Raw genomic sequence first — 13,729 nt, forward strand, 5'->3', positions numbered from 1 at the left:
GCAAGTCGTCTCTATCTTTCTTTAATAAGAAACTTCAGTTTACAATCTTTTGTACTGGTGCAGCCTTATACCAGTACGCAGGCTACAACCTGCAGAAGGCTACAACCTTCTCTCGTTTTCCAGACTCTCCTGGAAGGGAGCTCCAACCCCCTTTGCTCTTGTACTAGCTAAGATACTAGTACGCAGGTGCTGGCCTACAATCTTCTTTCCTTCAGGAACCACTTTTCATAAATTTTCAGACTGGATATTCCTGAAGCACAACATTACAATCTGAAGACCACAATTCATCAATTTTCATAATAGATCATACTAGCATCATCAATCTTTGAATCACTGAACCACTGAAACCCTGTCAACACCCAGTCACCAGAACACAGAGTAGACTACAGAACTTCTGCAATAACAGTCAGACCCAACTGCAACCCCAAAAATTAAGCTTCAAAAGATATACGCTACTTCAATGAAACCAACCCGCGTATACACGCGCTTTTACCAAAGACAACTTGCGTACAGATCTAAAAATAATTTCTCATAACTTGCAGCAGTACCAGACATCAGTCATACTCAGAACATAACATTACGTCAGTATGCAGATCTAAAAATATGTGTAATCAACCATATACCGATAGTTCATTTCAAACCGTTTGATCCCGATCTATCCTTAGATCTAGTCTTCCATCAACCGGTGTGATCTCTCCTTAGCTTAGATCAAGCAACCCAGAACCTGCATACTAGATCTCTTTCTTTATCAGATATTCAAGACTTTTTCAGTACACTTGCCTAATGATCTTCTTCTCCTTATATAGCCTTAGGCCCTTCACAATACCACGGTCCAAAACCATAGTAACACAATACCATCAACTTCAAAACTAGGGATCAACACGTCTGTCGAGATACCTTGGTCAAAAACATAGGCTCAAGTACCGAGGAATAACTATCATGGACCAAAGGGAAGCTTCTCGACATGTACGCTCTTTTCTGTTCATGAAACTGCGTGTATACGTGACTTCGTATATAGCGAGCCTGCGTATCCGCGACTTAGTATATAGCGTACCAGCGTGTATACGCAACTTGGGCTTAATGAACCTGCGTATATGAAATTTCTCTTCATTCTTGTAGTCTGGACTGAGATCTGTCATCAAAGAGAGTTGCCATCAAGGACAACACCTGTACCATAACGCCACACCTGTGCCAAAATGCCAACAATCTCCCCCTTTGGACTTGATGGCAACCCCAAGATCCTTAGAATCATTCTCCCCCTTTGTCATCAAGGGCAAAGGGCTGTGCTCCCCCTGAGTACATGCTGATAACTTTGCTCTGCTATGCTGAACATGCTCCCCCTGACTGTAGGCAAGATCTACAAAAGATGTTCTTCAAAAAGAACCAAGACTTATACATCATAAAGGACCTTCCTATCACCAAAAGACTCAATATATACATCCATACTCCCAACCAAGAGGGGATACATCAGAAATTTACATATAACAACCAATTACATTACATCATTCATCCCAGGCATAGTGGGGAAACCAACAAAGGCCGTTACATGACCTTGACATCATAGAAGAGATATCACAAAAGAGATACATGACATAGAGACGAAAACTCTAGACCAAGACTTATGAAAGTCACCAGCAGCATCTGATAATCATCTTTTAGATCAGCAACCAAGATTTCCTTCTCCTGAAACCAACAACAGTTGTGAACTAGAACCAAAAGCATCTAAATGCCAACAATGCTTTAAGCTGCTCCCCCTGAAACTGTGCCTGCTGCTCCCCCTGAAACTGTGCCTGAAGGACTCTGGCATACCCATCTCAGACCTTCTCCAACCAGAATCTGCCCTTGCTGTTCAGAACTCCATATACGCGACTTCACCTGCATAAATCAACGTATGTACGCGGATATCCCTTACACAACTCGCGTATACCAACTTTTCTATAGAACATACAGGCTTCAACAGCAGGATGAAGCATCAACTACTCCCAGCTTTTGTCTGAGATATTCAAAAGTTTCCCTGGGCAGTGGTTTTGTGAAAATATCATCAACTTGTTCTTTAGAAGAAACATACTCCAACTTGACCTTTTGTTCAAGCACTTGTTCCCGGAGGAAGTGATACTTGATTGGTATGTGCTTGGTCTTTGAATGCATGACTGGATTCTTTGAAATGCTGATTGCACTTGTATTATCACATAAGATAGAGACTGGTGGAGTGCAAGTGATTTGAAAATCCTGCAAGGTCTGCATCATCCAAAGAAGTTGTGTGCAACAAGATGCCGCAGCCACATATTCTGCTTCAGCTGTAGATAAAGCAATCGAACTCTGTTTCTTGCTGAACCAAGATACTAATCTGGAACCCATGAGGAAAGCACCACCACTTGTGCTTTTCCTGTCATCCACACTTCCGACCCAATCTGCATCTGTGTAAGCATGAAGAGTGAGATCTGTATCTCTAGGATACCATAAGCCATAGTTTTGAGTCCCTTGAAGATACTTGAAGATTCTTTTGACTGCTTGAAGATGAGTTTCCTTTGGGTTGGCTTGAAATCTTCCAACAATTCCTACTGCATGCATAATATCTGGTCGGGTACCTGTCAAATAAAGCAAACTCCCAATCATGGATCTATAAGTTGGTTGATGAACTGCTGCTGATTCATCATTTGTACTGAGGCTGCATCCTGTAACATGGGAGTACATACTGGCTTTGAATCTTCCATGCCATACTTCTTCAAGATCTGCTTGAGGTACTTGGTTTGAGACAGGAAAATACCTCCTTCATTTTGTTGGATTTGCAATCCAAGAAAGTATGTCAATTCTCCAAGTAATGACATTTCAAATTCTTTCTGCATAACCAAGGCAAAGTTTTGACTCATAGCCTCTTCATTGCTGCCAAAGATAATATCATCTACATACACAACAAGTATTAGCAATTTGTTATTTTCAACTTTCATATAGAGATTGCTATCTGCTGATCCTTTTGAAAAACCTTGTTGGTGAAGATATTTGTCCAAACGATAGTACCAAGCCCTTGGAGCTTGTTTGAGACCATAGAGAGCCTTTTTCAATTTGCATACAAGGTTTGGATCATTCCCAAGAATGAAACCATCTGGCTGCTCAATATATACTTCTTCTTCTAATTCTCCATTCAGAAAGGTTGATTTCACGTCCATTTGAAATACCTTGAAGTTTTGAAAGCTTGAGAGAGCAAGGAACATTCGGATAGCCTCAAGTCTTGCAACAGGAGCAAAGGTCTCTTCAAAATCTATTCCTTCTTGCTGCACATACCCTTTACAAACAAGTCTGGCCTTGTTTCTAATTACTTCTCCATTTTCATTCAATTTATTTTTGAAGACCCATTTTGTCCCTATGACATTCTTATCTTTTGGTCTAGGAACCAATTCCCAAGTGTTGTTATTTTCGATCTACTCAAGTTCTTCATCCATTGCTTTGACCCAACATTCATCTTTGCATGCCTCTTTCACATTTTGTGGTTCAGTGGAAGAGAGTAATGCCAAATAGCTTGAAGCTTCTGCAATTGTTCTTCTTGTTTGTACTCCTGCTTCTTTCTGCCCCACAATCTGAGATTCTGGATGATTCTTCTGAACATATCTGGATGGAGTCTTCTCTTCTATTCTTGTCTGCTCCTCTGGTTCTTCTTGAGGTTCTTCTTCTTCTTGAGGTTCTTCTTCATCATTCTGTCTTTGAGGGTAGCCTTCATCTTCTTCGATGTCTTCATGATGAACTTGCCTAGGAATGTATCCCTTCTCATCAACCACAACGTCAATGCTGTCAACAATTCTGCCAAGTCTTTTATTGTAGCACTTATATGCTTTGCTATGTGGAGAATAACCAAGAAGAATGCCTTCATCTGCTCTTGGTTCAAGTTTGCCAAGTTGCTCATCAGTATTCTTAATATAACATTTGCTCCCAAAGATTTTGAAGTGCTTCACCGAAGGAGTCTTACCACACCAGAGCTCATGAGGAGTTTGAGTGTTGTTTACTCGGATATTTGTTTTGTTGAGAATAATAACCGCAGCATGTGCAGCTTCACCCCAGAAAGTTGCGGGAGTACCTGATTCATCAAGCATAGCACGAGCCATTTGTTGGACTGTTCTGTTCATTCTTTCCACAACTCCATTTTGCTGAGGAGTTCTAGCTGTAGAGAATTCTCTTCTTATCCCATGTTCTTCACAGAAATCGAAAAATTCATTCGAGGTAAACTCCCCACCTCTGTCAGATCTGAGGCACTTAATTTTGTGTCCTGATTCGTTTTCAGCTAAGGCTTTGAAGGATTTGAATTTTTCGAATGCTTCATCTTTGTGCTTCATAAGTCCTAACCAGACAAACCTGGAGAATTGTCAATGAATAATATCAAATATTCTTCTCCTCGAGGTGTTATTTTTCTGAATGGACCACATGTATCTGTATGTACTAGCTCAAGAGGCATGCTAGCTGATCCTTCCTTCTCAGGAAAATTAGTTCTGGTTTGCTTTCCAAACTGACATGATTTGCATATGGTGTTGTCTGGAATTTTGATATCTGGAAGATCACGAACTGCCTGATATTTGCATGCTTTCCTTATTTGTGGAAAGCTTAGATGCCCCAACCTCCGATGCCATAGCCAGTGTTCATCATCCTTGCTCAAATAGCATTGTTGTTGTCTTTCTTCAAATATGTACAGATTATTTGGAGTCCTTCTTCCTTTGATCACTGTTTCACCTGTATCAAGATCACGAACACAACATCCATTTGATCTAAATATTACCTCTGTTCCTTGATCGCACATCTGACTGACACTCAGAAGATTATGCTTCAATCCATCAACATACAAAACATTTCCAGCTTTGACCTTCTCTTTCAACGGAGCAACGCCTTTTCCTTTTATGGCTGCAGAGATATCGTTTCCAAAAGAAACTTTCTTTCCCTTTTCTAATGCGGTGTATGATTCAAGTTTTTCTTTGTCCCCTGTCATATGCTTCGAACATCCGCTGTCAATGTACCATAGACTTTCTTGACCTTCTGCATAAAAGGCTATCCCACATCTTTCTGGTTGCGGTTCCTTTATTCTCCATGTTCTGACATTTGAGGTTTGTTCCTTCTGAGTTGTCTTCCAGAACCTGCTCCTGCATTCAAAGTCTTCATGACCAAAGTTATTACAAATAGAGCATTCAACTTCATTTTCAAGAACCGAAAAGTTGTTATAAGTCCTTTTCATGGTTCCAGTCATACTTCTTTGCTTTTGAGCTTCTCTAGTCATGATTGTCTTGTAGGCAACACATTGAGCTGCTTTGTGACCGAAGTTATGGCAAGAAAAACATTGGCCATTAAAGAAATTTCTGCGATAATCAGATCTATCATCCAACCGATTGTAGCTTCTATTGACATCCATTCTTGGGGAAAATTGGGAAGATTTTACCTGTGGCTGATTGTAGCTTCTGTTTGTCCTTAAGGCAGCTTGTCCCTGAATTTCTTGATAGTCTTTATTTTTTCTTGAGGTAAACTGTCCCTGATTCACCTGATGACTTTTATTTGGTCTTTGCTCGCTCCTCCTTGCTGCATCAAGATAACTTTTAGAGGTAGAAGCTTGAGATGTTTCTCCATTATATCCCAGACCTGTCTTGATCAGAGGAGAACACTGCACATTGATAATCTCATCCAAGGTTTCAGATCCTTTAACAAATTTAAGATTAATCGCTTTTGTTTTCTCAATCTCCTTTCTAAGACAAACAATCTCACATTCCAATTTTTCAAGATGTTTTTCCTTTTCCTCCAGTTGACATTGTAGAGAATCAATAATAACACTTTTCTCTTCTAAGCAAACTTTGAGATTATTCATTTCTTCACAAAAGCCTTCTACATCTATAGCATCCATGTAGTCATCATCTTCAAAAGCCATTAAAAGTTTATATCTATTACCCTATTCATCTTCGTCACTATTTGAAAGACCATCACTATCTTCATGAGTGTAATAGCTTTTCTTCTTTTCATTCTGTTTCTTATTCCATTTAACAGGTTCCTTTCCCTTGTCATTCTTATCTTTGTGAGGACATTTGGCAGCATAATGACCTACTCTTCCACAAGCAAAGCATTTAAAAGGTAACTTAACTCTGAACCTTCCAGAACCCCTTTGAAGATTTCTGACAAAATTTGATTCTTCTTCTTCATCTTCTGGCACGTGACTTGCTTCATAATAATCTTCTTTGCCTGAAGCCTTGAAAGCAGCTTCTCTTCTGTCTGATGGACCTCCTTTTCTCATTTCATAAGCAGTTAAAATTCCGTGAAGCTGAGACATAGTAAGAGTTCGTAGATTTTCCTTTTCTTCTATTGCAGACACTTTAGATTCAAATTTGGGGGACAATGATCTTAGAACCTTTTCAACCACAATAGCTTCTTTTATTTCTTCACCCAAATTTTTCATGCAATTAACAATCTCATCTACCCTAAGGAAATAGTTAGCCACACTTTCATCATTATACATTCTGAGAGTCTCATACTTAATCCTGAGAGTTTGAAGTTTAGCACGCTTTACTTGTTCATCTCCTTCATAGCTCGTGACAATTTTGTCCCATATTTCTTTTTCGAATTTATAGTGCATTACCTTCATGAATTCTGATTGGGATATACATCCTAATAGGGTACTGACTGCTTTCGCATTTGTTTCATATTTCTTTTTCTCGGCTGAATCTGTAGGAGTAGCTGAAGGAAAAGTGTAGCCTGTCTCTACGATGTCCCAAACTTCTGTACCAAGAGATTGAAGATAGGCAGTAACTCTTACCTTCCAATAATTGAAGTTTGTCCCATCAAAAACCGGTGGCCTGATTGATGCTTCTCTCTCGTAGTTGCTCATGATGAACGATCTACCTTCAAGCGATCAAGCTTCTCTGAAGGACCTGCTCTGATACCAATTGTTGGAAATAATACTGAGAGGGGGGGGGTGAATCAGTATTATCAGATCAATAAAACCTTTTCAATTTCATACTCAGAAACATATATGCTACTTCAGTTAAGTGAACCAGCGTGTACACGCTACTATGTCTAAAGCAACTAGCGTATAACCAGAAATCTTATGATTCAGTTAGTTTATCTTCAGTAAATGGATCAGGACATTATTAACCATATTAAAAGTAAACAGGTGCAGTATAACAGAACAGATCATCACACAAAAGCCACACACATGAACACCATGATATAAGGTGGAAACCCAATGTGGGTGAAAACCACCTGCTGCAAGTCGTCTCTATCTTTCTTTAATAAGAAACTTCAGTTTACAATCTTTTGTACTGGTGCAGCCTTATACCAGTACGCAGGCTACAACCTGCAGAAGGATACAACCTTCTCTCGTTTTCCAGACTCTCCTGGAAGGGAGCTCTAACCCCCTTTGCTCTTGTACTAGCTAAGATACTAGTACGTAGGTGCTGGCCTACAATCTTCTTTCCTTCAGGAACCACTTTACAATCTGAAGACCACAATTCATCAATTTTCATAACAGATCATACTAGCATCATCAATCTTTGAATCACTAAACCACTGAAACCCTGTCAACACCCAGTCACCAGAACACAGAGTAGACTACAGAACTTCTGCAATAACAATCAGACCCAACTGCAACCCCAAAAATTAAGCTTCAAAAGATATACGCTACTTCAATGAAACCAACCTGCGTATACACGCACTTTTACCAAAGACAACCTGTGTACAGATCTAAAAATAATTTCTCATAACTTGCAGCAGTACCAGACATCAGTCATACTCAGAACATAACATTACGTCAATATGCAGATCTAAAAATATGCGTAATCAACCATATACCGATAGTTCATTTCAAACCGTTTGATCCTAATCTATCCTTAGATCTAGTCTTCCATCAACCGGTGTGATCTCTCCTTAGCTTAGATCAAGCAACCCAGAACCTGCATACTAGATCTCTTTCTTTATCAGATATTCAAGACTTTTTCAGTACACTTGCCTAATGATCTTCTTCTCCTTATATAGCCTTAGGCCCTTCACAATACCACGGTCCAAAACCATAGTAACACAATACCATCAACTTCAAAACTAGGGATCAACACGTCTGTCGAGATACCTTGGTCAAAAACATAAGCTCAAGTACTGAGGACTAACTACCACGGACCAAAGGGAAGCTTCTCGACATGTACGCTCTTTTCTGTTCATGAAACTCCGTGTATACGCGACTTCGTATATAGCGAGCCTGCGTATCCGCGACTTAGTATATAGCGTACCAGCGTGTATACGCAACTTGGGCTTAATGAACCTGCGTATATGAAATTTCTCTTCATTCTTGTTGTCTGGACTGAGATCTGTCATCAAAGAGAGTTGCCATCAAGGACAACACCTGTACCATAGCGCCACACCTGTGCCAAAATGCCAACATCATGGACTCCATAAGCAACAAAGGCCTTCGAACATCTTAAAGAGGCAATGTGCCAAGCACCTGTCTTAGCTACACCGGACTTCACAAAAACCTTTATTATGGAATGTGATGCTTCAGGAAATGGAATTGGTGCTGTTTTAATGCAAGATGAAAGACCCATTGCTTTTGAAAGTCGTCCAATCAAGGGAAAGTTTTTACACAAAGCTATTTATGAGAAGGAAATGTTGGCAATACTCCATGCACTTAAGAAATGGCGACCCTACCTAATGGGAAGACACTTCAAGGTAAAAACGGATCATGATAGCCTTAAATACTTTTTAGAACAAAGATTATCCTCTGAAGAGCAACAAAAGTGGGTCACAAAGATGTTGGGTTATGACTTTGAAATCATCTCCAAAAAAGGGAAGCAAAATGTGGTGGCAGATGCACTCTCAAGAAAGGATGAGGATGTGGAAGCATTGTTGTGTGCCATTTCTATTATCCAACTAGATTGGATAAACAAATCAAGGGAGGAATGGAAGAATGACGAAGAAGTGTGGGAACTTATTCGAAAGTTACAACAAGATTCCAGTATGTCGGATACATTTAGCTGGAAAAATGATTCGTTATGGTACAAAGATCGCTTATACCTCTGTAAGAATTCCCAGCTAAAACAAAAGATTCTTATGGAATTTCACACTTCTCCCTTAGGAGGGCACTTGGGATTTTTAAAAACTTACCATAGGGTTAAGAAGGAATTTTTTTGGGATGGCCTTAAATCAGATATTCAAAATTTTGTGGAGGAATGTTTGGTTTGCCAACAAAATAAAGTTGAAACAATTAAGACACCGGGTCTATTACAACCTTTATCCATTCCAAGCCAACGTTGGGAGGAGGTTTCAATGGATTTTATCATAGGTTTACCCAAGTCTGAGGGAAAGAGTGTCATCATGGTGGTAGTTGACAGACTTACCAAGTATGCACACTTTTGTGCATTATCACATCCATTTAAAGCCAATACAGTTTCTACTGCATTTATGGAAACAATTCAAAAGCTACATGGAAACCCAAAGATTATTGTAAGTGACAGAGATCCCATTTTCACTGGAAATTTTTGGACAGAATTATTTTCTTGTCTTGGTACTCAGTTAGCTCATAGCTCATCTTATCATCCTCAATCTGATGGGCAAACTAAGATAGTAAAAAAATGTTTGGAAGGATATCTTCGTTGCTTTGTATCTGATAAACAGACACAATGGGTCAAATGGTTGCCTCTGGCTAAATGGTGGTATAACACTTCCTTCCATAAAGCAACAAAAATGACCCCATTTATGGCACTTTATGGGTATCAGCCACCATCCATCACATCATATTTAAGAGAAAAGTATAAGGTTCAAGCAGTGGAACATCACATCGAACATCAACAACAAGTCCTCCAACTCTTAAAGGATAACCTCGTGTTGGCACAGAATATAATGAAACAACAGGCAAATCAACATCGCAGCGAAAGAAGTTTTGATGTAGGTGATTGGTTATTCCTACGGCTACAACCATATAAGAAAATTTCCCTCAAGCAAGCTAAGAAGGATAATAAATTATCACCAAAGTATTATGGTTCATACAAGGTGTTGCAAAAGATTGGCACTATGGCATACAAATTGGAGCTTCCTGCAGCTTCTCGATTGCACCCAGTTTTCCATGTTTCATGTTTAAAGAAGGTTATAGTGGATAAGCTCCCAATTCAAACAATATTGCCAGAACTTGGCGAGGAAGGAAAAATTATATTGGAACTAGAAGCAGTCACAGAAACAAGAACTCGACAGCTACGAAATCGATAAATTTCATAGTATCTTATCAAGTGGAAGAACTTATCTACTGAAGATTCCACATGGGAGGATGAGAATTTTATACAAAAGCATCCAGAACTACTCAAGTGTTGAGGACAACACTTTTTTGAAGGAGAGGGGCATGTTGGGTCCCTATAATACTAGTGATTACCCCATTACTATTGTAGTTGTACCCCTTATTAATATTGTTGTGCCCCTATTGTCCCCATATTGTTATTACTGTGCCCCATAGAATCCCTCTATTGTTATTTTTGTGGCTTTATATTATTATTGTTAGGTAGGCTGGGTTATATTGTGACTCCTTAGACTCCTATATATAGAAAGGAGGTTTTTTCATTTGAATCATCCAACAATTGTTCATTTATGTAATGTAAAGGAGGTTGCCCCCTCGAAGAGGCTGAATTTTAAGGTGTTGATCTATCTTTTCTATTTTTTTCTTGAGCTGGTTTCATAACAAAATATCTCTACTATTTGAAAATTTGTATTGCAATCTTTCAACATCATTGGGACTAGTCTCGCATGGAAAATCAATATTGGTAATAGGATCTGGATGGGGACAGATCCATGGTCAAGCTATGGAGATAATCACATCATCTCAGAATAATTAGTGGAATATGTGGTTTATCATGGAAATATGACTATACATGATATTGCTAATGTGGAAATACATCCATTTGGGGGCAACGATGGTTATCAGCACACACATTAAACTTTCCTACCCAATGGCACCAGATATGGGCTAAAAATACAAATGCTTTATCTCACTCACATGTTAGAATACACGATTGTGAGGATGAATTGTTATGGATTCACTCCAAAAAGGGGTATTATACCCCCAAGGAAGGATATTTATATGATTTTGCCTCCAAAGAACCTGAGGTGAAGAACTAGTGGTGGAAGCTTATTTGGAAATTAAAAAGTTTGCCAAAAGCGAAATTATTTTTATGGTGTCTACTTACAAACAAGATTCCTATAGGAGAAAACCTAAAGAGAAGATATTTTCAAGGGCCCTCTTGATGTCATTTATGAAATTCCAATGTTGAATCTATGGATAATATGTTTTTGGCATGTTATATAGCTGCATAAATTTGGAACATTCTATATCAAGCCTTACAGTTAAATCTCAGATGGCAAGGTGAGTCATTAAATGAAGCATGGAAGACTTGGTGGCATGCGGTAAATCCTAGGAAGGTTAGGAACATCCCTATTCTCATCTTCTAGGGCATTTGGATTGGTAGGAACAAAAAAAATTAAAATTAGAATTAAAAATTAAAAATAAATAAATAATCCAGGAGAAAGTTTTCTTATCTAATCGGATTGCAGCTGAAGTCATTGCCATATATGATTTTCTTCTTGATGAAGAAGAATAATCAAATGTCTGGATTATCACCCCTGAAATCATCAATGAATATATGCCATGGGGTTATTTTGATAGTTCCTCTCAAAATGGAAGATGTGGCAAGAGTGATGTACTTTACCTTAACATCTCTCACTCTTTCAAATTAAATTTTAAACTCGAACAGGGCTCAAATAATTTTGTGGAACTTTATAGTCTTAAGGTATTTATCCTCTTTGCTTTGGAAAAAGGATGCCAGCAGCTATAGATATTTGGGGATTCAAAAGTAACCATAGATTGGTTCAATCAAAAGTCCATATGTCACACACAGACACTCAGAAATTTACTTGAGGAGATTATTATTTTAAAAGCACAATTTGATTTCATCTCTTGTCAACATATTTGTAGGGAAAGGAATGCACTTTTGGATTAGTTATCCAAAGAAGGTATGCTTGAGAAGCGTGCTACTTGGTTGATAACAAAACAAAATGGGACATACTTCTATTAGTATTATGATTCACTGCCCATTCATTAACATCACTTTGGATACTACTAATATGGGATAATTCTCAGCATATATATACATATTTATACTGTTGATGTTTTTATTATAGTATCAAACTTTGGAAAGTTTATTTTTTGCATAGAACAGGATCTATTTTTTTATGTATAGCAGAGTTGTATATCAGGTAGCTCTGGTCTTATTTTGAGAGTCTATTTTGGACAGGTAATTTTCAGCAAATGATTGTTGGATTACAACAATCAATTTTGATATGCTATTTAGCATATACAACATGTAATTTTCAATATTTCATATAATGAAAATTACGATTTTTCCTTGGGGAAAAATTATATCTTGGATCCAATAATAAATAACTTTTGGATACTTTGACTATTATTCTATTTTACTCCCTGTGAATGTGTTGAAATTTCATTACCTGAAAAAAGGATTTAGATTCTTCAATACTATATTTCTAGGCCTCAAGATTTAAGGCCTCTAAATGAGCCCTTCTGGGTAGCCATCTATGCTGCATTTTGAATCTCCCAGAATTTGAATGTATTTTATGTTGTAGATATTAGCTAGAGTCATGAGGGGCCAAACTAAAATTAGCTCTGCTTTAGTATTTGTGCCAATACCAATGCCTATTCAGAAATGGAAAAATTTGTTAGCATTGAATATTATCATACCCCCTCCACCATAGACATTCCCTTGAGTTGCTCCATCAAAGAAGTCAATCAAAAGTTCCTATTGTATAATGGGAAATTGTGCTCTTCTCTGATATTTTAGTCTCTATTGCAGGAGGTATTCCCTAAAGAGAGGAATGATCTTAGTGGATTGAAGAAAGTAGATTTCCTTTCATTGTTGAATATCACCTTGTTTCTTAGGAGCCATATGCCCCACACTACAATGAGGGATTGTTGTGAGATGTTTGTATTTATTCACCCAAAAAAATAATAGTTTTTCAAATATGGAGTGGTTCACTTCTTCTTTGATGCTTAGAATATGGAAAATTATTTTACATACATTCTGGGAAGTAAGGAAATTAATTAGTAAATGTTCTATCAATTTTTCTTCTTGTCTCCATAAAACACATTCATTTGGACCTACAAATCCCCTTCTTTTAAAGTTATCCCACGTCAAAATATTGTTGTGAAGTACTAGCCAAAAGAAACATTTAAACTTGATTGTAATAGGACATTTCCATACTAGCTTATTCCAACACTTCTTATTTGTTGTTATCTCATAATGGGCTATTGCTTCATAGGTTGAACAGGATTTAATCTTTCTAGAGTAGAATTCCAGCTCCAAACCAGAGAATCCATAGAATTGATTAGCCTCACCCCATTGAGATTTAAATCTTTAGTAAAAGCATTCCATTCTCTAGCATGGGCCTCTGAAAGACCAAGCTCAACTGAGGACAACCAATAATTGTTTGAGGCTTGGGATGGGGTTTCTCTCCTAATGTTGTGTAGGTAGTAAATACCATTGGAATATAACCATTGTATTAGATGAGCAGACAACTTGTAGACCCGTTCACCACCAATAAATGGATCTTTGCCAAGGATGACTTTCTTACCATCTCCCACTTTCCAAACTAGCCATTTGTAGAGGAAGGGAAAGGCAACCATGAGCATTTTCCATACTAAGGAGCCTCTTTTGTTAGTCTTAAAGGGATG

The sequence above is a fragment of the Pinus tabuliformis genome, chromosome 4_1 (assembly GCF_031772625.1).
Source record: "Pinus tabuliformis cultivar Carrire ecotype Pingquan chromosome 4_1, CPIR1, whole genome shotgun sequence".
NCBI classification, from domain to species: domain Eukaryota; kingdom Viridiplantae; phylum Streptophyta; class Pinopsida; order Pinales; family Pinaceae; genus Pinus; species Pinus tabuliformis.